This window comes from Carcharhinus amblyrhynchos, chromosome 7 (assembly GCF_965287045.1).
Source record: "Carcharhinus amblyrhynchos chromosome 7, sCarAmb.v2.hapA, whole genome shotgun sequence".
Taxonomy (NCBI): domain Eukaryota; kingdom Metazoa; phylum Chordata; class Chondrichthyes; order Carcharhiniformes; family Carcharhinidae; genus Carcharhinus; species Carcharhinus amblyrhynchos.
In genome coordinates this window covers 71900243-71927540 of record NC_137330.1, presented here as the reverse complement: position 1 = coordinate 71927540, position 27298 = coordinate 71900243, and the positions used below count along the sequence as shown (strand labels likewise).

Sequence of the window (27298 nt, the reverse complement as noted above, 5' to 3'; positions counted from 1 at the left end):
ACTGCCAGCCACAGGATCTGAGTGCTTGATAGGATACTCCATCCAGTCCAGTCACTTTCCGTGGGTCGAAGTTCAAGAAGACTCTTCTGACATCTGCAATGTGACCTCAGATACGGTTCATCCAACACTTCCAGGACGGAAGGAGTGCTCTCGCTGACCTCTTGGTCCAAATGCACATAGAATGCATTGAGCTCATCAGGGAGGGGTGCGTTGGTGCTAGCGACTTTACGTGCCTTCATCTTGTAGCCCATTATGTCTTGCAGACTTTGTCATGGTCGGCGGGGTTCATGTGGCTAGCCTGGGACTCTAGCTTGGACCAGTACTGTCTTTTGGCATCTTTGATGGGTCTCCTTAGATCATATCTGGCTTTCTTGAATAGGTAAGTGTTGCCTGACTTGAATGCCTCAGAATTGGACTTCAGCAAGTAGTGGATATCTCTGTTCATCCATGGTTTCCAATTGAGAAACACAGAGATTTGATTCTTTGGCACACAGTCTTCTATGCACTTACTAATGTAGTTAGTAACTGTAGTGGCATACTCATTCAGACTGGTTGCAGAGTTTTTAAATAATGACCAGTCCACTGACTCTAAGCAGCCCCATAGGAGATCATCTGTATCCTTACACCAACATTGCACGACTTTTTTCGATGGATTGCCCCGCTTCAGTTTTTGCTTGTAAGTTGGGAGCAGGAGCACAGCCTTGTGGCCTGATGTGCCAAAGTGTGGGTGGGTGATAGAGCAGTAGGCATGTTTGATTTTTGTGTCGCAGTGGTCTAGGATGTTTGGGTCTCTGGTAGAACAGAAAATATGTTGGTGGTAACTTAGTAGACAAGTAGTCAACAAGTCTTGAGCTTGGCATGATTGAAGTCAGTAAAAAGTCTGACAACACCAGGTTTTAGTCCAACCGGTTTATTTGATAGTAAACGCACAAGCTTTCGGGTTAGTCCCTTCGTCAGGTGAATGGAGAGTTCTGGCCTCAGACAGAGCATATGAAGCACAGACAGTTTACAGATTACTGATTAGAATGCGAATCTTTACACCTAACCTGCTGTTCAAGTCTTGAAGTGGCCGCCGATGTCGGCCACTTCAAGACTTGAACAGCAGGTTAGGTGTAAAGATTCGCATTCTAATCAGTAATCTGTAAACTGTCTGTGCTTCATATGCTCTGTCTGAGGCCAGAACTCTCCATTCACCTGACGAAGGGACTAACCCGAAAGCTTGTGCGTTTACTATCAAATGAATCAGTTGGACTAAAACCTGGTGTTGTCAGACTTTTTACTGTGTTTACCCCAGTCCAACACCGGCACATCCACATCATGATTGAAGTCCCCAGCCATGATGAACAAGGCCTCAGGATGTTTTGTCTCAAGGCTATTTGTAATGGTGTATATTTCGTCTAGAGCAGTCTTCACATCCATGTGGGGTGGGATGTAAACTGCCGTCAGGATAAGAAAGGCAAACTTGCTGAAGGTACTAGGGGCAGCATTTTAGCTTCAGGTATTCTCGATCCCACCCTCAGTCTTCTGTCTTCAGAAAAGCCAACCTGACAATCCTTTCCTGATATGTTTTCCCACACATTTCTGGTGCCATTCTCGTAAATCCTCCATGCACCATCTCCAGTGCTTTTTTAAAAATACAGCAACCAGAACAACAAGTGATAATCTAAATGTGGTCCTGATCTGCTTTCCACTCCTCTCAAAGAACTTCCCTTTTATTTCTTTTCCAACTCTCCCACATTCATTTGCTTAAAGCCTATTGTATCACTAACCTATTAGTCACTTACCTTAAAGGTTAACTCTTTCATGCTCTGCAGATGCTACCAGACCTGCTCAGTATTTCAAACATCTTTTATTTTTATTTCCTTGACCTGATCTGCTGGCAAAAGATAGAGTGTATGATAGCTGCTCCACCTAGGAATACCAAGGCATGTCACAGGCTAAGTACCTCTATTGTTATATTGCCATCATATTGAATAATGTGCTGAGATAGTCTGGGGAATTCTCCAAACAGGCTCATTTTGAACAGGAGAAGGTAACTGACTGCCAACCACTAGAACACAGGGCACTTTAGATGGAGTAAAATCCCAGTGGAATTGCTTTCTGCTCCAAATTTCTGGCAGCCTCTTCCACATTTCCTAACCTAGCAATTTGAGTAATTGATGGATGGCACAGAAGCCTCTCAGCACCAGGGGCCCGTGTTCAATTCCAGCCTTGGGTGACTGTGTGGAGTTTGCACATTCTCCCCTTGTCTGTGTGGGTTTCCTCTGGGTGCTCCAGTTTCCTCCAAAGATGTGCAAGTTATGTGGATTGCTGTGCTAAATTGTCCCTTAGTGTCCCAATATATTTAAGATAAATGAATTAGAGTGGTAAATACATGGGGTTAGGGGTAGAGGGCCTGGGAAAGATGCCCTGTGGAGAGTCAGTGTAAACTCAATAGGCCGAATGGCCTCTTTCTGCACTGTAGGGATTCTATGAATTTCAGCCAGTTTTTATTCTATTTTCAGATTTGTTTTAAATGCTTTAAGTATTCTTCTATTTTTCTTTTTCGCAGTCAGTCTACTTATTTAAAATTCAACTGTAGGTAGACACCCTCTTCTGCATTAACCTTTGAGGCAAAAATGTGTGATTTCAAGAAGAAGTTTAAAGTTTATTTGTTAGTAGCACAAGTAGGCTTACATTAACACTGCAATGAAGTTACTGTGAAAACCCTCTAGTCGCCACACTCCAACGCCAGTTCGGGTACACTGAGGAAGAATTTAGCATGGCCAATCCACCTAACCTGCATGTCTTTTGGACTGTGGGAGGAAACCGGAGCACCCAGAAGAAACCCAAAGGGACATGGGGAGAATGTACAGACTCCATAGAGACAGTGACCCAGGCCGGGAATCAAACCTGGATCCCTGGCACTGTGAGGCGGTAGTACTAACCACTGTGCCACCATGCCGCCCTATTTAAAGAAATTAGATGTAGCACTTGGGGCTAAGGAGATCAAGGAACATTGCGGGGGAAGGGGAAGCAGGATATTGAATTTGATAATCAGCCACGATCATGATGAATGGCGGAGCAGGTTCGAAGGGCTGAATGGCCTACCTCTGTTTTTAGTATCTATGTTTCTATGTTAAGCTTGAATATGGCTAAAAGACAACAAAAGCTCTGGGCACTCAAATGCACATGAGTAGTATACCAAGGACACTTAGGCTCATGTTTCAATTTCCAGAGGAATGTAAATACACTATTTAAAGAATGTTTTGAACAGAAGCTAATTCCTGAGCTGGCAATTGATGTTTAAAGGAACTGTGGTCACAATATCGAGTTGCCCATTACACCAACCGCAGGTTGATATTTGCACAATATCCTGATGTGAAAGCTATTTATTTTTATTTGTTCAGTGGGACAGAAGTACTCTCAGTGATATGCACAACAAAGGTGTTAAGTTATGCAAATGATGATCAGTGACAAGGCTCCAAGACGTCTGGCTCATCTTGTTAAAAACATGAAGAAAGGAGGCAATTAAATCAAACAGTGTCATTAAACAGTTTCTTTGTCAGATAGTCAGTTCCCTGTTTCAGTTTACAGATTCCTAAATTCAATTTACATCTGTTTTAGTCACAGAGATAATACAACCGAACAATAATACACAGACAAACACATACTTACAGCTAATAAAAGCAAAAATGCTGAAAATACTCAGCAAGTCAGGGAGCATCTGTAGAGAAGAGAAAACAGTGTTAACGTTTTGGCCTACCTGAGTTGTTCCAGTACTGGATGAACAGGAATTTCCTCCCAGAAAAGAAGACCAAAACCTCTCATCTTGGTCCCTGCCGCAAAATCCATTCCCAAGTCACCAGCTACATCCCTCGTCTGAGCACCAACAATGACAGTACGAAGTCTCACAACACCAGGTTAAACTCCAACAGGTTTATTTGGTAGCAAAAACCACTAGCTTTCGGAGCGCTGCCCCTTCATCAGCTGAGTCAACAATGACAACATGAACTGCCAGTTCTATGGATATCTGTATCAATGTCGCATCGACCTCTTCAGTCATGACAGGGCCCACAGAAGAGGACACAGTGGTTCGCACTGCTGCCTCACAAAGCCAGGGACCCGGGCTCAACTCCAGCCTCAAGCCACTGACTGTGTGAAGTTTGTACCTTCTCCCCGTGTCTGTGTGGATTTCCTTCAGGTTCTCCAGTTTCCTCCCATACATCAAGATGTGCAGGTTAGGTTGACTGGCCATGCTAAATTGCCGCTTAGTGTCAGGGGTACTAGCTAGGGTAAATAGGTGGGGTTATGCAGATAGGGCCTGGGTGGGATTGTCATCAGTGCAGACTTGATGAGCTGAATGTCCTCCTTCTGCACTGTATGGATTCTTTCATGGGTTCTGTATGATTCTAAGAAAATGAAATATCTTGGACATGCTTGAATACCAAGGAGTTATTACCTCAATTTCTGTATCCTCCTTGAGTGCTACAGCCCTCTAAGAGGGCATAGGAAGGAAAGAGGAGTTGAGGCCATATTCAATCAGCCATTATCTTATTGAATGGCCGAGCAGGCTTGAAGAGCCAAATGAAGGGCTTTAACAAAGGGTCATCTGGACTCAAAACATCAGCTCTTTTCTCTCCTTCCAGATGTTGCCAGGCCTGCTGAGATTTTCCAGTGTTTTCTCTTTTGGTTTCAGATTCCAGCATCCGCAGTAATTTGCTTTTATCAAGGGCCAAATGGCCTACTTCTGATCCTAATTCATTTCTATATAATTTCAGTTAATTACAAATCTATAGTTCCAGATTTTCCTCTCAAATAGCTTTTTTTTGAAAAAAAAAGTGATATTACACTCAGCAGTTTTTGAGATGTATTCTCTCTAGCATTCCAATTTCTGCTTAATTTTCACTCGAAAAAGATCCAGGACAACTCGAATTTTTATTTCAATAATTAACATTCCCATTTGAATTATTGCAATTTCATCTTAATAAATAAACAAGCCCTCAGAACTGAATCATTTATTCTGTAGTTAAGTAAAATTCCCAAGTGGTAAATGTTAAATGATTAATTAGCACTAATCTGGATTCAAAGGTTGTATAGGGGCTGGACCTTCTGCCAGCCCTTCCCTGCAAGCCTGCTGTTCTTTTGCAATCAAAAAATGCAACCGAGCAAAAGGCAAACTGGAACGATAATCATCATTAGTATATTATTGGGCAGCACGGTGGCACAGTGTTTAATACTGCTGCCTCACAGCACCAGGGATGCAGGTTCGATTCTGGCCTTAGGTGACTGTTTATGTGGAGTTTGCATGTTCTGTGCGGGTTTCCTCTGGATGCTTCTGTTTCCTCCCACAGTCCAAAGATGTGCAGGTTAGGTGGATCGACCATGCTAAATTGATTTTTTAAAACTTGATTTGATTTATTATTGTCACATGTATTAACATACAGTGAAAAGTATTGTTTCTTGCCCGCTATACAGACAAAACATAATGTTCATAGTGAAGGAAATGAGACCGTGCAAAATGCAGTGTTATAGTTATAGCCAGGATTTAGAGGAAGACCAACTTAACGCAAGGTAGATCCATTCAAAAGTCTGACAGCAGCAGGGAAGAAACTGTTTTTGAGTCGATTGGTACGTGACCTCAGACTTTTCAGAAGGTGGAACAGAGGATATCCGGGATGCTTGGGGTCCTTAATTATACTGCCGAGGTAGCGGGAAGTGTAGACAGATTCAATGGATGGGAGACTGGTTTGCGTGATGGATTGGGCTACATTCAAAGCCTTTTGTAGTTCTTTATGGTCTTAGGCAGAGCAGGAGCCATACCAAGCTGTGATACAACCAGAAAGAATGCTTTCTGTGGTGCATCTATAAAAGTTGGTGAGAGTCGTAGCTGACATACCAAATTTCCTTTGTCTTCTGAGAAAGTAGAGGCGTTGGTGGGTTTTCTTAACTATAGTGTCAGCATGGGGGGACCAAGACAGGTTGTTGGTGATGTGGACACCTAAAAACTTGAACCTCTCGACTCTTTCTACTTTGTCCCCATCGACGTCGACAGAGGTATGTTGTCCTTTACACTTCCTGAAGTTGATGACGATCTCTTTCATTTTGTTGACTTTGAGGGAGAGATTATTGTTGCCGCACCAGTTCACCAGATTCTCTCTCATTCCTGTACTCTGTCTCGCCATTGTTTGATTTCCGACCCACTACGGTGGTGTCGTCAGCAAATTTGAAAATCGAATTGGAGGGGAATTTGGCTGCACAGTCAAAGTTGTATAAGGAGTATAGTAGCCTTTTGGAGCACCGGTATTGAAGATTGCCTCTTAGTGTTCAAAGGTGTATAGGTTAGGTGGATTAGCTATGGTAAATGCACATGGTTATGGAGATAGGGCAGAGGGGAGGGCCTGGGTGCGATGCTCTTTCATAAGTTCGGTACAAACCTGATGGGCCAAATGGCCTCTTTCTGCACTGTGGAGATTCTATTATATGAAACTTGCTTTTGAATCAATGCATATATTCACCAAACAAGCCTTCATTGGGTCATTAGAAAATATTTCCTCATGAACCCAGATCGAGGGCTTACTCTTAAAATTTGAGCTAGCGCTTTAGGAACTGTGGGCGGGATTTTACAGCCTCACTTGTCCCGAAACCATAAAATCCTGCACAAGGTCAACAGACCTTTCCATGATCCGCCCCTCGCCTGCTCTGATTCCTGTGGTGGGCAGGTAAAATACCGGCCGTAATATAGAAACCCTACAAAGCAGAAGGAGGCCAATCGGCCCATCAAGTCTGCATCGACCACAATCCCACCCAGGCCCTATCCCCATATCCCTACATATTTACCAGCTAATCCCTCTAACCTGTTCATCTCATGACACTAAGGGGCAATTTTTAGCATAGCCAATCAACCAAACCTGCACATCTTTGGACTGTGGGAGGAAACTGGAGCACCCAGAGGAAACCCATGCAGACACGAGGAGAATGTGCAAACTTCACACAGACATTGACCCAACCCAGCAATCGAAACTAAGTCCCTGGATGTATGAAGCAGCAGTGCTAACCACTGTGCTACCATGCCGCCCCAAATATCTAATCTGAAAGGTGTTGGCTCATGATGTGAACTGTTGAATACTAAAGCCTGTATTGGGTATGTTGTAGTTTAGTGTCCCCTCTGGACGAAAAACTCTGTTTACTCTGGAACTCTGCCTAAGTTCTCAATACACAAGATTTTCTGAACCAAGGCTCAAATTTAAACAATTTACTCCACATTGTGTAAAATGACAGTGCTCCTAATGAAATATTCAATCATAAACTGGTTTAACATATACAAATATCCCCAAAGGTCATAAATTAAATTTCCTTGGATCTCCCCAGTGTTCTCTGAAGATGTGGTCCCGATGGCCCAATCAACCCTCATTTCATTAATCAAGAAACAAATTTTCAGCATTTTTGGGGAGATAGTGAATGTTATCTGATAAATTACCGACGCATTGTAACGTAGTCCTGTACTGGCCACTTATTATACCAACAATTAGAGAGTTTCATAGATCACAGCATCCCCACTGTGCAGAAGGAGACCATTTGGCCCATTGAGGCTTCAATGAACGCAATACCATCCAGGCCCTATCCCTGTAACTCCACATATTTATCCTGCTATTTCCCCTGACACTAAGGGTCATTTTAGCCTGGCCAATCAACCTAAACCACACATCTTTGGAGTATGAGAGGAAACCTGAACACCTGAAGGAAACCCATACAGACATGACGAGAACATACAGACTCCACACAGACAGTGATCCAAGGCCAGAATTGAACCTGGTTCCCTGGCAGTGTGAGGCAGCTGTGCTAACCATTGTGCCATCGCTGTCACTTCATGGTAAGCAAGAGTTGATCACAATCCACTGTTGTTTAAGGCTATTATGATCAATTGTACCATCGGCTAACTCATCAGAATCCAGTGATTAAATATTGGATCTACAGTCTGTATAGCTCAGCACAACATAGAACAGTGATTTACACCGCAACCTTGACAGCAAGATTAAAAATTGTGTTTTATACTCTAAGGACCAAAATTATGAGATTGTGTTGAGGAGAAGTTGGAGATAGGATTACCATTTGGCTCAGGTTCTGCCTCCCATGTAGTATTAATGCAGTATCACAGACTTCATTAGAAACACAAAAGGAATTATTAATTGTACAGCAGCCACATGGCTGTACCTAGCTTCCTACACGTTTCTACCCAAGAGGGCTCCAGCAACTGGGTGATTCTCTACTCTGAGTCCCCCTTTAACTCCTCCCAAGCCAAGTGACCCTTATACTACCATGTTGCCCTTAAAGGGACAATCACCATAAATCACCTTGCATGCTTATTGTTGCAACAGAGCCTGGCAACGTTGATCTTCTTAATGTTCACACTCCCCAGTTGAGACTGATGATGTATCTCAGCTATCTTAGAATTCAGGAACAGAAATACAATACTGCATGTGCTGGAAATCTGCAATAAAAACAGAAGATTGAAATATTTCTGATCAAAGATCACAGACATGAAATTTTAAAACTGTTAGTCATTGCACAGATAATGCCTGGCCTGCTGAGTGCTTTCCAGCACTTTTAGTTATTATTCACAAACACCGGTGAAATCCAAGTTGTTCAGTATTATGCAACTGAATGAATTAATCACAGTTATGCATAAATTCAATGCATTTTCACAATGTGCAGCAGAAGCTTCCCTTAGTGTGTAGTGCAGATTGTGCAATTAACATCTGAGTGTAATCAGGTTGGAAATCAATTCTGAAAATTTAAGTGACCCAGTTTACCAGCAGACCAATTGTTTCACGTAAACAGTTCCTGTATGTCAACAGCAAACCACTTCCATTTAGCATCAATGATCATAACTTCCCAGTAAGAAATCTCAGAACACCAGGTTAAAGTCCAAGAAGTCCAACTTCCCACACAGGAATCTTGAAAAAAAACATTTTCCGTGCCCAACCTCCCTGAGATTTGCACATTAAGCCAACTTGTAAAGTCTGGCACACTATTTGTGGCTAGAGATTGTGATATCCTGCATGTGTTTCCTACGATGTGGAGATGCCGGCATTGGACTGGGGTAAACACAGTAAGAAGTCTCACAACACCAGGTTAAAGTCCAACAGGTTTATTTGGTAGCACAAGCTTTTGGAGCACTGCCCCTTCTTAGGTGAGTGAGGAGTTGTGTTCACAAACAGGGCATATAAAAACACAAACTCAATTTACAACATAATGGTTGGAATGCGAGCCTTTACAGGTAATCAAATCTGAAAGGTACCGACAATGTGAGTGAAGAGCGGGTTAAACACAGGTTAAAGAGATATGTATTGTCTCCAGCCAGGACAGTTAGTGAGATTTTGCAAGCCCAGGCAAGTTGTGAGGGTTACAGATAGTGTGACATGAACCCAAGATCCTGGTTAAAGCCATCCTCGTGCGTGGAACTTGGCTGCCAATTTCTGCTCAGCAATTCTGCGTTGTTGTGTGTTGTGAAGGCTGCCTTGGAGAACACTTACCCGAAGATCAGAGGCTGAATGCCCTTGACTGCTGAAGTGTTTCCCAATAGGAAGGGAACACTCCTGCTCATGGTGGCACAGTGGTTAACATGGCATCCTCATAGCGCCAAGAACCCAGGTTCAGTTCCTGGCTTGGGTAACTGTCTGTGCAGAGTCTGCGCGTTCTCCCCATATCTGCATGGCTTTCCTCTGGATGCTCCTTTTTCCTCCCGCAGTCTAAAAGACGTGCTGATTAGGTGTATTGGCTGTGTTTAATTCTCCCTCGGTTTACCTGAACAGGCACTGGAGTGTAGCGACTGGGGGATTTTCACAATAGCTTCATTGCAGTGTTAATTTAAGCTTACTTGTGACACTAACTGAGTGAAACTGATTTCAAGACAAACCTGACCTCAGTTCTATTGCAGTGATGTGTGAAAGGTCAGTTTTGATATTACTGTTTGACATTTGACTTTTGGGTTAGAATCTAAATTTGTGGCCTTGGAACAGCTTTCTGCAATTCAAAGCCAGAGCTGCCATTTGATACATTCCACTAACTCGATCTTCATTCTTTCATCCCAACTTTTATTTACATTTACTCCTCCCACTCCTCTCACCCCAACCTTCTCTGAGCCATTTTCCAGAATTCAGGTAGACGTGTTAAACCCAGCAAATCGTATGACTGAGCCTTCTAACCCGATCATTATTGAACTGACCTTCTTCATCCTTCAACACATCACTTGAAAAGAATAGTGAAAGCTATTAAAAACCAACATTGACCATCTAACAACAGACCACAAGAAACTATAAAGGGTCATGAACATAGCCCAGCTCATCGTGCATAGAGTATTAGATTGATAGAAGTTTACAGCATGGAAGCAGGCCCTTCAGCCCAACTTGTCCATGCTGCCCATTTTTTAAACGCTTAAGCTAGTCCCAACTGCCTGCTTTTGGCCCATATCCCTCTATACCCATCTTACCCATGTAACTGTCTAAATGATTTTTAAAAGACAAAATTGTCCCCGCCTCTACTACTACTTTCAGACACTCACCACCCTCTGTGTAAAAAATGCTCCCTGGACAGTTTTTTATCTCTCCCCTCTCACCTTAAACCTATGCCCTCTAATTTTAGATTCCCCTACCTTTGGGAAAAGATATTGTCTATCTACCTTGTCTATCCCTCTCATTATTTTATAGACCTCTAGAAAATTATGCCTAAGCTTCCTATGCTCCAGAGAAAAAAGCCCCAGTCTATCCAGCCTCTCCTTATAGCTCAAACGATCAAGTTGCGGTAGCATCCTAGTAAATCTCGTCTGTACTCTTTCTAGTTTAATAACATCCTTCCTATACTAGGGTGACCAGAACTGTTCACAATATTCCAAGTGTGGCCTTACCAATGTCTTGTACAACTTCAATAAGATGTCCCAACCATGGTTCTGATCAATGAAATCCAAGAATGCTGAATGCCTTCTTTGCCATCCTGTCCACCTGTGATTTCACTTTCAAGGAGTTATGAACCTGTGCCCCTACATCTCTTTGCTCTGTAACTCTCCCCATTGCTCTACAATTAACTGAGTAGGTCCTGCCCAAGTTCAATCTACCAAAATGCATCACCTTGCATTTTTCTAAATTAAACTCCATCTGCCATTCGTTGGCCCACTGGCCAAATTGATCAAGATCCATTCGCAATCTGAGATAACCTTGTTCACTGTCCACTATGCCACCAATCTTGGTGTAATTTGTAAACTTACTAACCATGCCCCCTATATTCTCATCCAAATAATTTATATAAATGTCATATAATAGTGGACCCAGCACTGGTCCCAATGCAAATGAGCTTCTCATCCATTGACTCTGTCTACACTTCTCGCTGCCTCGGAAAAGCAGCCAGCATAATCAAGGAACCCACGCATCCTGGACATACTCTCTTCCAAATTCTTCTGCCTTCTTCCATTGAGAAAAAAATATGAAAGTTTGAGATCATGTACCAATCGACTCAAGAACAGTTTCTTCCCTGCTGCCATCAGACTTTTGAATGGAGTTATCATATATTAAGTTGATCTTTCACCACAACCTAGCTATGAATATATTCTGCACTCTCTTTCCTTCTCCCCTATGTACTCGATGAATGGTATTCTTTATAGGGTGCTCAAGAAACAATATTTTTCACTGTTTACCATGTGATGATAATAAATCAAATCAAATCAAACTGATCACTCAAAAATGGTTCTGAATATAGGTCCATGACATGCAGTTATGCAGAAACTACAGTGGATGTTGGTATTTAAGCCTGCTGCTACATCAAACAATCTAGCTCAAAGAGAGAAAACTTAGCAAATATTATTGGTTTTAAAACTGTTAATGTGATTTTTGCTATTACACTAAGACAATCACCTCCCCCTCTCACCCACCACCACACCTCAGTTCAATTGACCACTCCTCTTCTCCAGTTCTTCCCTCACTGCCACTCCTTCCTCCTCTTTGTTACTAACCTGCAAAGTTTATATTCCACCACATTCCTGCATGTTCCTGATCTTGAAAATTAGTGCCATCCACAAAACTCTTGACTCTCTTGTCCGTAAACAGTACTGTAGGTGTGGTCTCACCAATGCCCTGAAAAGTTGTAGCAAGACTTCCTTATTTTTATTCACCGATCCCCTTACAATAAAGGCTAACATTACATTTGCCTTCTCAATTAGTTGCTGTATAGGCATGCTGAAATTTTGTGCTTCATAAACAAGGGACACCCAGGTTCCATTGTATCACAGCATTCTGCATTCTCTTTCCATTTAAAGAATACTTTACTTCTCTATTTCCATTCTTAGCAGCACTAGTTGGGGGTATCTCTGTTCACTTACTCATATCGATCTTTACTCACATCCTTCTTCTGTTTCACAATGCTACTGCCTTTTATGTCCACTCCTTGAAAAAGCTCTCTTAAAATTCACTTAAAACTGCATGAACACAATGACAGCTCCCTAACCTTTGGCTTCCCTTAACCATGATATTTCTGAAGCTGCCAATCTGCTCAATCACACTATCACCTTCATTGCAGTGTTAATGTAAGCCGACATGTGGCATGAATAAATAAACTTTAAACTTTAAATCATCACCTTTCATGTGCTAGTTCCCAACAAAACTGCCTGCTTCTATCATCCTAGACATTCTCCGGTGAAAAGCTCATTTCTTAATACCTTAAGTGCATAATCATAAGATCATAAGAAATAAGAGCAGAAATAGGCCATTTGACCCATCAAGCCTATGCCATCATTCAATTCCATCATGGCTGATATGATTGTGGCCTCAAGTCCATTTTCCTGTCCGTCCACAAAACTCTTAACTCCCTTGTCTATAAACAATATTCTAGGTATGGTCTCACCAATGCCCTATACAGTTGTAGCAAGACTTCCTTTCTTTTATTCACTGACCCCCTTACAATAAAGGCTAACATTACATTTCCCTTCTTAATTAATTTTTGTATAGGCATGCTGACATTTTGTGCTTCATAAACAAGGGACACCCAGGTTCCATTGCATCACAGCATTCTGCATTCTCTTTCCATTTAAACAACACTTTGTTTCTCTATTCTTCCAGCTAACCTTACATTTTCTCACATTATACTCAATCTGCCAAAATTTTTCCCACTTTATCTCTGTCCTATTGTGGCTCGGTAGTAAAGCTCTTGGGTATTGCTGAAAATAGAGTCATGGTGTCAAATATTTTCATCTTGCACTTATCAGGGCACATGCAAGAATGCAACATTTCAAAGGGAATATCAATTTATACTGTAAGAGAAAGGGAATGCTGATGGGTGGGCTAGTCAGCTCTGATTAGATGATACATTGCTGAGGAGAATGCACCAGGAAGCATTGCCCTCCCCCCCTCCCCCCACCCCATGTTTGAATGAACATAAACAAAATGGTGTTATGTTGGCAGTTTTCCAGTATTGGGACCAATACTGTTTGAAGTGTCTATCATTTCTTTGTTTCCCTTATTAACTCCCAGTTTCACTCACGGAGGGACCAAAATTTACTTTAGCTATTCTCTTCTTTTTTCTATACTTGTAGAGGCTTTTACATTCTTTTTTTGATATTTCTTCCCCCATTTTCTCTCATACTCCAATTTCTCCCTTTTTTGTCATCCTTTGCTGGTTTCAAAATTTTTCTTAATCCTTTTGGCAACTACTAATCTTTTTAGCAGCAGACATCTTTTTTCCAATTTGATAGAATTCTCAACCTCCTTAGTTAAATATGGATGATGCATGCTTCTCAAAGTGCTTTTCTTTCTCAATGGAATATAACTTTATGACTCCTTAAATATCTGCCACTGCTTTTCTAACATCTTACTTTTAACTTAATTTCTCATTCCGTTTTCACCCACTCTCATCATACCTTGAAATTGCCTTTATTTAAGGTTAAGACAATAGTTTCAGACCCATCCTCAAACTGAATATGAAATTCTACAGCATTATGATCACTCTTACTGATCAATTAATCCTGTCTCATTGCATTGACTAAAAGAGCCTGTTCCCTGGTTGATTGCAGACATATTATTTGAAGAAACTATTTCAAGTACTTTCTATTAACTCATCCTCCAAGCTACTTTTGCCAATTTGGTTTGTCTAGTCCGTGTGAAGAGTAAAATTTCCCAAAATTATAGCGTGCTTATCTTATAAGCTGTCATTATTTATTGATTTATACTCTTCTACTCTACAGTGTAGCTCAGTGCTTCCCCAGTTATTTCCTGCTATGGCCCTATTTTAATGCTTAACACTTGGTTAAGTGATTCTGGAATGAAAATTGCAGGGCGGTGAGTTCTGACTGACAGGTAGAAAGGTGGATGGTAGAGCAAGGGGGTGGTATTCAAATTGCAGGAGTACGGCATGAAAAGTCTAAGGCAACAGCCACTTTGCAAGCTCTGTTGTAGCAGATATCAGGCATCACAACTCACTTCATTAGGCCATACCCACTGGCAAAAAATAAACGCACACACATTTAAAGGGGTCTGACAAACAATGTCAAAGCTGAATCTCCACTTCAATTCCAAAACTTAAAGAAATTATGCTCTAAGTTTTCATGGCTTAAAGCACATGAGATTTACTACACAGGAAACAAGTAAAGTAAACACTACTAAATAAACACTGTCTTCGGTTAATTCTTATACTTTACATTGAACAGCATAATAGACTATAATCATACATACTTAAGCTAAAAATCTCACTGCACTACCTTTTTTTCCTCATAACTTCTCAAAAAATCCATGGCTACTTATCAAGCTCTTGAACGCTCATTCACTTTTCCTAATGGCATGTCACAACCCTCTGAAATTCACTTTGATCTCTCCTCAGCATTTTAGCTATTCTCTGAGGAATGAAATTTCATGGGAATGCTTCCATTGGCTTTTGGCTATGTGATCCAGTAAATTCTACTAAAAATCTTATGATTGTGGACTTCTGCGTTCAAATGTAGGCTTTACTGTATTCTTTTTAAATGTCTCAACCTCAGAAATAATCCTGATTTCTTCTTGTTTACACCTGCTTTACAGCTCTTAGTATAATCTTTTCTGCCTGCTGAATTCAGAGTATGTATCCACCAATGTGAATGGTTTCAGCTCCAAACTCAAAGGTGTTCTGAAAAAGTCTCCCAGTCAATTTACCAGAATTCCAACCAAGGCTGTACCCTGAATTACTCATCTCTGAGGCAACAGAGGTTAGTTGAGATATCTGATGGATTTTTAAATTAATTAACTTTTTATCTTCAAACTCAAACATTTGAATCTGGGACCCACCTAAATAATTTAAAATTTCTAATTAAGTCAGGGCAGTTCTCCGATTCACTCTCTGCAGTTCTCCGGCTAAGTGAAGGTCACCTGCTGTTTTTAAGACTTTCACCCCTCACCTTTGTTCATGAAACCCTTTGATCTGTCATTAATTGAGGTACACTGGCTATTTCTAAAGTTCAGCATTTCATCTTAGTAATAAAACTTCAATCCCAAAATTAAAAGTCACCTCCAAAATATTACTATGAGCCATGAACCAGATGATTCTGATACTAGTTGCTCATTCTCATACAGCAAGACTTCTTTCTTAGGCCTGCTTATGTTATTGGTACCCACATGAACCACGATGACTGGATCCTTCCCCTCCCACTCCAGGTATCTCTGCAGGAGATGTGTTTAACCCTGTCACCAGGCAACAACAGAGCCTTTTGGACTCCTGCTTTTGGCTGCAGAGAAGCTGAGCAGACTTCAATGGATATGGTGGATAACAGTTTTCGCCCTTCACCACCAGATTTGGCTGGAGCGCCTAAAATCTTATATGGTCTGGTTCTCATTGCTGAAACTGATCATTATGCCAGGAACACCCTGGATTGCAAAGATAACCCTTGACTTATTTTCTATTCTGCAAATGTCTTCCCGCTGTTTCCTCCACTCTGAACTCCAACAGGAAATGCGAGGATACCTTTGTCACTAAGTTGGAGACCATCCAGTCAGCTGCCTCTGCCACTTCCCTCCCATCTCACAGCCCATAGGACCAAACACTGTCTAAACCTACCCCCTCTGCCACCACTGAATGCCCCAATGCTGCCACCTCTTATACCCGTTTCTAGTGGCAGCTAGGCAATTTTCACAGTAACTTCATTTCAGTGTTAATGTAAGCCTGCTTGTGACACTAATAAATAAATTTTAGTTTCACTCCTATCGCCCCTTGTTCCTTGAGCAAACTCATCTTGTGCATGAATCCCTCCTTTTGTTTGGTTATCGCTATTTCCACTAACTAGCTGAGCCTCCTTTCCTGATTGGTATGTTAGCACTTCTCTCTCTCCAAATACTTCACCTCTGTCCTTCAAATCCACCATCCTCATCCCTATCTTCAAAAACCAAGCTCTTTACATCTCTGTCCATGCAAACTATTCTCCCATCTTAAGTTTCTTTTTCTTCTGCAAAGTCCATGAGGACGATTCTCCCATCCCGTTGCGCTGCTTTTGTAGCGTAGTGAACCGGGAGACATCAGTGGTGGCTGATTCACGGGAATTGTGCTGGGCATCCGGGTCTCTGTGCATCTCCCAGCTTAAATTTTTTTGCATCAATGGATCTACGCTGAAAATCAACGTAATGGCGATTTGCATCATTAACATAACTTAGCATGCTATTAGCGGGTCCACGACAAGAATCTCTGCTCCCGCTAGCGTCTCCCCCAAATCTGGAGTGATGTCACACTGGCGGAGTTTACAAGTGTTCCATAAAAGCCGGGAGCATTGAACATGAATGAGGAAATAAGTTTCATGGAGCTGCAGCTCCTGACAGCGGGCAAGGTTGGAGTGTGGGCCCAGGAATTTTCTGCTTGGTGTGAGGAAGTTCCTGGAGAGCTAGAAGTGCTGTCCCCAAGCCCATGTTCCCTGTTGTCTCTGTGGGGTGGGGCCCTTTACTGGTCAGGCTGCTGTCAACAGCCACTGGGCTGTTCCTTTGGGGTGGGGTCCTTTACTGAGTGCTGTTCAGGCTGGGCTGTTACATTGTTCTGGCTATGGGGTGTGGTGAGCAACTGGACTGAACATGACTGGTGAGGTTTTGGGGGGAGGGGGCGGATGGGGGAAATGAACCATCCCCCACCCTTCCCCACCCTCTCTCAGCCCATCCCCCACCCTCTCTTAACCCATCCTCCACCCTTCCCCAGTTTCTTTCAGCCCATTCTCCACTCTTTCCTGCATTCAGTTGATCTTTCTCTACACCCTAGCTATGACTGTAACACTAAGTTCTGCACTTTCACGTTTCCCTCTCTCTGAACAGTATGCTTTGTCTGTATTGCACACAAGAAACAATACTTTTCACTGTATACTAATACATATGCCAATAATAAATCAAATCAAATCGTCCACCTTCAATGACTCTCCAGTGTCATCCAGCTGGGTGCAACTGCTCTCATGTGATTCCATTTTTGCCTGTCTGATTGTAGTCAGATAATTATTTGCAATGGCTTCTCTCCCTGCTTCCATACCGTTAGCTCCGGTGACTCCCAAGGATCTATTGTTGCACCTTTCTATTTCTTAACTACATTCTGCCCCTTGGCAACATAACCCAAAGGTATAGCATTAGTTTTCGCATGTATACTGATGACTCTCAGCTTTACCTCACTGCCATCTGCCTGGGCTCCTCCAATGTTGATAAATTATCAAACAGCTTATCCAACATGCAGCACTAAATGAGCAGAAATTTTCTCCAATTAAATATTGGGAAGACAGAAGTCAACATTTTTGGTCACGCTCCAAATTCTTTTCCCGAGCCCATCGCTCTCCCTGACAGCAACCTGAAATTAAGCCAATTATGTTGGTCAAATACTGAAGGCCAATTGAGGCTTCTCTATTCATTCTCAGATGAAATATGAAGAGTCCGCAATTTATGTGGCTCGCTTGCACAGATCACCTACCTTGCAAAATAATTTAGAAACAGCACTTAGTTCACAGGATTCCAGAAGAGTGAAAATGAATTTCAGTTTAAAATATACTTCCATGCACCTACCTCACCCCCCACCCAATGAGGAAACAAAACAGCTCTAATGAGTTCATGAACATTTTCTTGACAGTCACTGAAGTGTGTTTTGTAGCAAGTATCTTTTAAGAGATGGGCAGTTGGTCAACTAGATTACAATTTACTTGCTTACTGAAACAGGGTTGACTTCAGTGATTCTCAGTTGGTGTGTTACATTTTTGTTGGCTGTACTCCCTACAGGATCTCATGTATTTGTTTAAAGTAATTTACACTCACAGTAGCACTACAAATTAGATGTGAAGACAGATAAAAAGTTAATATGTATGTTTTGAATGTTTTCATCACTACCAACATTCAGAGCTGACCTTGTAAAGATACAACACAATGCAAATAGAGCCATATAAAGCACAGTTTGATTAGCAAAGTGATCATAGTTAAGGTAGCAATTCAGGCCTAGCAGTTATGGCTCCTTAACCTGCCAGAGTGATCTTGAGCTTGGGTGGGGTGAAATCCACAGGATTCTCATTCCTGATTGCTGTATAGTGATCCCTACTTGAAAATGAGTGTTGAGTGGGAACAGAATCTGGCTTTGCTGTGATGCCTGTATGGTTAAGCAACCAATCATCAAATGTTAAAAAGCAGAATTTCACAATATGACAGGCAGTGACTTTCTGGCTCCACATGAGCAGGCATATGGTAACATAGTGCCTTTAAAGGGGCGTTTCCTGAGGGCCATCTGATCAGGATGGACCCTATGGGAGTCAAGGTGGAAAGCTGAGTCAATCGAGTGCAAAGGTGCATATGCCAGGTTGGGAAAGATCCTAGTTGGAAACAGGGAGGAGTGTTGTACTGTTGCATAGTTTATTCTGTCTGATCCTGTTATTGTAAATATTTATTCATCACTGGCAAATAAAGCCTTTGTTACTTTGAGCCACATCAAGTTGCCCTCAATTTATTACAGTGCACTTACTGCCTGTCATATTGGAAGCTGAGCGCACCGTAAATAACAGCTGCTGAATAGTCAGATTTCTAGGCTGAGAAAAATGAGATGTGCAAATGAATGTAAAGTTTGGAGGTTAATGGTATCAAAGATCCTTTATACATCCTACCCTGTGGAGTTCTTCTTGAGTGCTGAGAAAGGTCTGGATTGGACTCAGGATATGATTTGTCCGCCTGCACAGTAAAGTGACATCTCTAGAAAGCACTTGTTTTAGCAGCTAGAAGACTCTGTATGTTAATGAATGACCGTGTCTGGCACTGCATGATTCATAGACAGGTCTGTTTCATGTTCTCTGGTCTCCACTAAAATAGTTCCACTCTGTCAGCTAAACAACGTTGGTACATTGTTGGATTTAGCATCCTGGGATTAGGGATAGGAAAAATTAGGCCAGGCGCACAGTTCTCATCATTATCCAAAATTCACCAGCATTAAATGCAAGGATCAGAAGGCTATGATTACTTATGTTCTTCACACATACACACACACACACACACACACACATATGCATATCAAATGGCCACTTGAATGAGGCACTACAGGGATTCTGGCATCCATGAAACAACAGTCGTCAGAAGAGGAAAGGTGGAGGAAAATTGTAAACAAAAAGAGGAGTAATGAAGATCAATTTAACTGTCGAGCATGGCAATCTGAATTTATAATGGAGAGTAGCGTTAGGAGCATTTTACTTTGAATTGGTCTGAATTCCACTAAGGACATTTACATGCAGCTGTTTGATTTAAATCAGTAGCTGATTCAAACTCAGTTAAAAGTTATGCGCCTGATTAAGGAAGGCTAATGTGATGCTACTTACCAGAGCGACACGGAGGGTCTGTCTTCTAGGCATCTGTGAACCCAACCCCCTACAAAACCACTGAAGGCTGCCATGTTGAGGCAATGAAAGTTGGATGACACTGTTCCTTTTCTTACTTCAGTGACTCTAAATAGACCCTGTGTCTAGACCTTTCACTTGGCTACAACTCAACATTTTACAGGAATGAGATGTGCCATAGTGCCCTCTTGTTGTCTGTGTACATTGCAGAAAGGGAAGAGAATACTGATATTGCACTCACACCTCTTCAAAATGAAATGATAGAGGCTAAACATTTCTTCTCAAAGGCAGCTTAGATTGGTTGAAAACTGTGGTTTATAATAGCTGCTTGTACTAGACTCCTAGGAGAATGATCATTTTTGTGTTTTGTTTATCTCTAATTATTGCTTTTGAGCAGTGATGAAAATTGAATAATTCATTGAGCAAAACAACCAATGGAAATGGATATTCATTTCAATTCCATGTTCTCTAAAATCATTGATTTCTTACAACTATTTTACAAAAGGGCGACATGGACAAGTTGGACCAAAGGGCCTGTTTCCATGCTGTAAACCTCTATGACTCTACAACTCTAAATAAGTAATTTGGTTTTATTATTATGCCTTGGTGACTATGCAATCTTATGTACTCAATTCTACCAATTCTCCTGTGATGTAGGTGGCCGCTGCAAAATACTGTGATCATTTCTTGATGAAGGTGACCGTTCTCTCAGGGTCCCTAAGTCCTGGAATGAACATGAGACAGGTTCTATCATTGATCCCTGAGTTAGGCAAAGTGGCAGGCTTATGGAGTTTCTATTGGAGTGCTTCTTCTATACGCTGCTGCGAGTGCCATGCCCATCAACATCTCCAATGCTACTGCCATTTTGTTGACTAACCAGCAGCCAGAGAATGGACCTTATGGAACAAGAAAGATTATTTCATTCTTGGAAGAGAGCCCAATGAGTATCCTTTAGTCCTTCAGCTGATTTCCTATAGACCTTGTATGCCAGTTAACAATGGTCTTTGAAGCTGATCCCCTAAGAACTGCAGTACCCCCATATTGACTTGCCTGGATCTCTCACAAATCAGGAGAAGGTTTGAAAAGCTTTATGCAGCTGCCACTTAATTGTATGATGGTGGAATCCACTGCATTTTTGTCATATAACAAGTAGCGATTGATGACAAAAATGCAGTGGACTCAACCATCACACAAGCCATTTAGGGCAATCACAGAATACATCCTTCCCTTCAGGGGCTGACGTTTCTTATTCCCATGCTCAACCAGATCATGTTCTATTTCTACACCCACATCCTTTCCCTTTCATGTGTTCTGTTATAACATATATCAATTCCTCATCTAAACTATATGAATTCTCCTTGGGTGGGTGTAACTTGGCTGTTGAGTGTAAGGGGACAAATGATGAATGGGTTGCCCAAGGTAGAGGGCACACCTTCAGCAATTAGCAATGGTTTCCAATATGTCCTGGATTGCGGCTTCAGGAGAAACACACAATATTTTCAATTGCCCTCCAATGCTTCACATTAGGGCCATTACTGCTGCTACCTTCTGCTCATATCGACTCCTTCCACCAGACAACCCCAGGGGCAGCATTAACAATAGCAGACATAAGAGAAATGGAGGAGAAGGTTGCGTCCTAAACCACCAGCCAGCATTTCTGTGCAGTGGGCGGGCAAAGCATCGTTCTGATGTGGACAGAATTATTAACATTTGGAACAGAGAGGGTGATGATAGGACTTAATAGCCCATTTTCCTCAAAATTATTTCTCAATTTGGGCAGGAAAATTCATTACTGTCCCTTTTTCACTGTTAATGAAATCATTAGTAATGTTCTTTTAGAAAGTGTGTTTGGTGCTGCTTAAAATAGGGAAATCTGTATAGATCCACTTATGATATTATTGCAAATAATGATCTGTAGATTTCTTGCATACCAGAATTGAACAGTGCTGATGTGGGAGTAGATTCTGAATGTGAATGATATTTGCAATAGGAATCATTATTCACCCTAACAAGTAACGTGGGGAATAAATGCTGAAGGATTATGTGGTATTGAGTCTGAGAGAGCAGAAACATCTCTGCTTTAATCCCTGATCTGTGCCAAGTTACATGACCTCAGCTGGGCAGCTAAGAAAATGGACACTTGCCAAAGCTCAATACAAATGCTGTCAGTTCCACTCCCAGTTAACTATGGGTCTACGCTAATTTTCTGCAGGCAGTTTGGGCAGCAGCTGGTTTCATTTGCTTCAGTGTAGTTGACTCTTTTGCTGAAAGAGTAGAAATGCAAATACAATAGTTTGTAAAAGGCACTTTATGTGAACAATTGACAACATCACAGACTGGCCGTAGGCTTTCTGTTCATACATTTTCAAACCTAAAAACACAATCCTTACTTTGTTTTGTTCGTTTTATCCTCTATCCTTTTCAATATGTGGCTGTGGTGCTTGATGGTAATTGAACATTACACTCTGCAGTTTAAAATAATTTATACATTAGGGAGTAACCTAAATACCTGAATCACCACATCCTTATTAAAGAGCATGGGGGCAATTCTTCCAGCCCACTGCATTGCCCAAGTAGCGCAATGAGCTGGGAGACATCACCAGTGGTCATTTCGAGGATTTCCCGCTGGGCATCGCGGCCTCTGTGTGTCTCCCAGGCACCAGTTTCTGATGTAATGAGCTCCATGCTAGAAATCGGTGCAGCGCTAATTATCATATGGAAATGAGGTGTCAGAAGGCCAGCGATGCAGGACTGACCAGTGATCGGTCTGGCCAGCGATCTGGAGGCTAGCAATGGGGGTAGGGAGGCTGGCGGGGACGATGGTTGTTGTGGGGGGGGGGGGGGTGGTGGCGGGTGGGGGTCACTGTGCATGCATTGATCTTCCCTCCAATAGCTTGGCATATGTACAGTGGCTCACTCGACATTATGCTGCCAGCCTCTCGGGCAGGAATAGGCCCTGCTCCCAGCTTTCCAGAGTGAATAATGCTGGGACACTCTGTGATGCAGAGTATTATAGATTTATTCTGGAAATCACGCTATAAAAAGGCAGGATTTACTCCCATTCTTCCACACTTCGGGAACTTAGAATATTTTTTAGGAGAATCCCAGCCCATATGTCCTCATAATTTGAAATACAGGTTAAGAAGGTGTCATCTTCAATTCTTAGTTTGTGCTGAGTCAGCTGATCATGATCAGGGAAGTGGTAGTTGTAATTGATTGTTATAACCCTGGGTTACGGAAGGCAATATTGGTCGGGATTTTCCTGTCTTATAGGCTATGCAATGGACTATACTGTAAGGATCGGATTCAGTTTGTTGTTCTCCATAAGAACACGAGAGATAGGAGCGGACGTAGACCAAACTGCTCTGCCATTCAGTACAATCATGGCTGGTTTTGGGCTTCAACTCTCCTGTCCCACCCATTCACTCCACATTTCCCTTGAGTCCCAAAGAATTCCTCTGGCGGGTTCTGCTCCTCAGACGCATGCTCGCAGTGGGTGGGACATCTCGTCCACTCCCCAGGAGTCCTGATCCCGGAGAAAAGTCAGCGAGCAGTCTCTAAACTGCCTGATTGGCTCATGATTCAGCAGGCCTTCCCAAAGGAGGCAACGTGGATGTCTCACTGGCTCTCCAGTAAGCTAGCAAGATTCACTTTGCCACCACAATATTCTACTCTTCATGGTGAGGAGGCAATATGGCACCTGTAAAATCCAGCCTCAGGAGTAACTGTCAGTTTTGGTAGAAGCGATGGAGACCCGTTGACCCTTGATGTGGTCGAGCCTGAGTTGGTGGTGGATGTAGCTAAACTAATTGTGCGCCTGAAGTATTCAAGTCTGCATTCTTAGCAAGTAAAGACTGGGACTAAAATAAAAGCAAATTACTGTGGATGCTGGAATCTGAAACCAGAAGAGAAAATGCTGGAAATTCTCAGCAGGTCTGGCAGCACCTATAAGGAAAAAAAAGAGCTGATGTTTCAAGTCCAGATGACCCTTTGTCAAAGCTGGAAGACTGGGCCTATACCAGGAGAATGACTAGTTTAAAATGTGATGGCAACAAAAGTGAAATCAGAATTGTTAGAACCATTGGACCACTATAGTGTAGAAGGAGGCCATTTGGCCAATGTGTCTGCACTGACTTTTGAAAGATCATCTTAACCAGGCCCACCTTCCCACTCTATCCCCACAACCTCACACATTTACCATGGCTAATAAACCTAACATACACATCTTGGGACACTAAGGGGCAATTTACCATGGTCAAGTCATCTAACCTAATCTTTGGACTGTGGGAGGAAACCAGAGCACCCGGAGGAAACCCACGCAGGCACAAGGAGAATGTGCAAACTCCAGTCAAGGCCGGAATTAAATTTGAGTCCCTAGTGCTCTAAGGCAACAGTGCTAACAACTGTGCCATCATGCTGCCTTTGCTGGCTTGACTTCTAACCACCTGCCTCAGACCCTTCGCTTCTTCCCTGAACTGCAGTTGAAACAGTTTACAGTGCACACACAGTTCTTCATCTCTTGCTGTTTATTATGCGTTGAGAAATCTGGTTGGAGGGCCAAAGCCCATTATGCTGAATTCCATCAACATTAAAAGGAATAACACAGAAGGCAAGGTAAATCAGAATGTAATGATTGGATATGGTGATGTCAGGTTGAAGAATGCAGCAAATCTTAATAATTTGAGATCTTGATGGAGACATAAAGAGGGAAATTGATGTGTTATAAGGAGGAGCATGTATGGAATGAAGCACAAAATTCAAATGTTTGCTAACCTTTGGTAATAAACCAGAAGAAATGTGGGAACTGGTGGACCCCAGGGTCCTTCCCAGTGACCATGTCTGTAGTAAGTGCAGGTTGCTGGAGGAGCTCCAGCTCAAGGTGGATGAGCTGGCCTCTGAGCTACAGACACTGAGGCTCATCAGGGGGAAAAAGGGTGCCATTGTCAATGGGGTGCAAGTGACATCCAGCCCCCCTAGACTGGCTAACTCTAAGGGTCAGGGACAAGAGGGGGCTGCTGGGAGGAGGAAGAGGGGTGAGGAGCGGAGGCCTCAGCCTCTTAATCTGCATAACAGGTTTGAGGTTCTTGCTTCCAGTCTGGAAGAGGACGAGGCAGGTGAGGTTGGTGAGCAAACTGCACACGGTACAGTGATGCAGCAGGACATAGGCAAAGAGAAGGGGAAAAGGAACGTAGTAGTGATTGGGGATAGTGGGGTGAAGGGTATTGACACTGTCCTTTGTCACAATGACAAAGTGCACAGAAGGGCGTGTTGTCTGCCTGGTGCTCGGGTACAGGATGTCGCAGCTGGGCTGCAGAGGTACCTGGAGTGGGAGGGTGAGAATCCAGTCGTTGTGGTACATGTGGGTGCCGGCGACGTAGGCAAAGTGCGGACTGAGGATCTGGGGAGGGAGTATGAGAAGCTGGGAATGGAATTAAAAAGTAGAACCGACAAGGTGGTTATCTCTGGGCTACTGCCTGAACCGAGTGCAGACGGGCGTAGGGTTGACAGGATTAAGGAAGTGAATGGGTGGCTCAGGGATTGGTGTGGGAGGAATGGGTTTGAATTTATGGGGCATTGGCACCAGTATTGGGGTAGGTGGGACCTGTTCGGGCGGGATGGGGTTGGTCTGAACTGTGCTGGGACCAGAATGCTGGCGAATCGAGTAAAGAAGACTGTAGACAGGGCTTTAAACTAATTGGGGGGGGGGGGAGGGTGCGAGGGTAGGTGACGTTACGAGGTCTAAAGTTAAGGAGAGGGTACAGGTAAAGGAAGAGGCCGAGGATGTCCCAATAATAAAGGGAGTAGGGGGCGTGAGTATGGTTGGTGGCGTTACGGCAAATAGGGTCCAGGTGAAGGCTGGGATGAAAGCGCTTTATCTGAATGCACGAAGCATTCGGAATAAAGTGGATGAGCTGGTGGTGCAGATCGACACAAATGGATACGATCTGGTGGCCATTACAGAGACGTGGCTGCAAGGTGACAGGGACTGGGAGCTGAATGTCCAGGGGTATCAAGTGTTTAGGAAGGATAGGCAGGAGGAAAGAGGGGGTGGCGTAGCTCTGCTGATTAAGGATAGCATCAAGGTGGTAGCAAGGGATGATATTGGAGCCAAAGAGCAGAAAGTGGAATCGTTGTGGGTGGAGATTAGGAACAGCAAAGGGAGGAAGACGCTGGTGGGTGTCGTCTATAGGCCCCCGAATAATGATCTGGAGGTGGGGCGGGCTGTTAACGCGCAAATAAGTGCGGCGTGCAGGAATGGGATGGCCGTAGTTATGGGGGATTTCAATCTGCATATTGATTGGTCGACCCATGTTGGACGCGGTGGGCTCGAGGAGGAGTTCTTGGAATGCTGCCGGGATAATTTCCTTGAACAGTGTGTGTTGGAGCCGACGAGGGAGCTAGCTATCTTGGATCTGGTGCTATGTAATGAGGCTGGTAGAATTAGGGACCTTGCGGTGAAGGATCCTCTTGGAGAGAGTGATCATTGTATGGTGGAGTTTCTGGTGCAGATGGAGGAGGAGAAAGTGGGTTCCCGGACGCGCGTCCTTTGTTTGAATAGAGGGGAGTACGGTAGGATGAGAGAAAAATTGGCGAATGTGGACTGGGGGAGCGCGTTGGAGGGAGGGTCTGCTGAGGAGCAGTGGAGGATCTTTAAGGAGATCTTTCTTGGTGCTCAGCAGAAATTTATTCCGATGGTCAAAAAGGACCGTAGGAGGAGAGGTAATAAGCCGTGGATAATGAAGGAGGTGAAGGAAAGTGTTAAATTAAAAGCAGAGGAATTTAGAGTAGCTAAGAGTAGTGGGCGAGAAGAGGATTGGGAGAGGTTTAAATGTCAACAAAGATTGATAAAGAAGTTGATAAAGGAGGGTAGGAGAAACTATGAAGCTGGGCTAGCGCTTAATATAAAAAAGGATAGCAAGAGTTTTTATAAATATATAAAAAGGAAGAGGCTGGCTAGGGTGAACGTTGGTCCTTTAGAGGATGAGAAAGGGGACCTAGTGGTAGGGGATGGGGATATGGCTAAGGTATTGAATAACTTTTTTGTTTCTGTCTTCACGGAGGAGGACGTGAATAATTTGCCGGGTGTTAGAGATGGAAAGGTGGTAGGACTGGAGGGTCTTAATGACATTACTGTTACTACAGAGGCGGTGCTCGACAGACTGGAGGGGCTGATTGCGGACAAGTCCCCAGGACCGGATGGAATGCATCCGAGGGTTCTGAAAGAAATGGCGGAGGTGATAGTGGATGCCTTGGTGGTTATTTTCCAGACGTCGCTGGATTCCGGGGAAGTGCCGGAAGATTGGAAAACGGCTAATGTTACGCCGTTGTTTAAGAAGGGTGCCAGGCAAAAGGCGGGGAATTATAGGCCGGTTAGTTTAACGTCTGTGGTAGGTAAAATGTTAGAATCCGTCATTAAGGAGGAAATTGCGAGGCATCTTGAAGGGAATTGTTTGATAGAGCAGACGCAGCACGGTTTCATTAAAGGGAAGTCGT

General features: G+C 43.0%; 1 long non-coding RNA gene across 1 annotated transcript in view; it reads right to left on the bottom strand.

Moving 5' to 3' along the window:
- Positions 1-19149, bottom strand: part of LOC145345500 (uncharacterized) — an 85950-nt gene extending 66801 nt beyond the window's left edge. The window contains exons 1-2 of the long non-coding RNA XR_013887075.1: positions 19085-19149; positions 8334-8470 (exon numbers count right to left, since the gene is read on the bottom strand). This is a non-coding gene — a long non-coding RNA (uncharacterized LOC145345500). The remainder of the gene's footprint in view (positions 1-8333; positions 8471-19084) is intronic.
- Positions 19150-27298: the final 8149 nt, after the last annotated feature.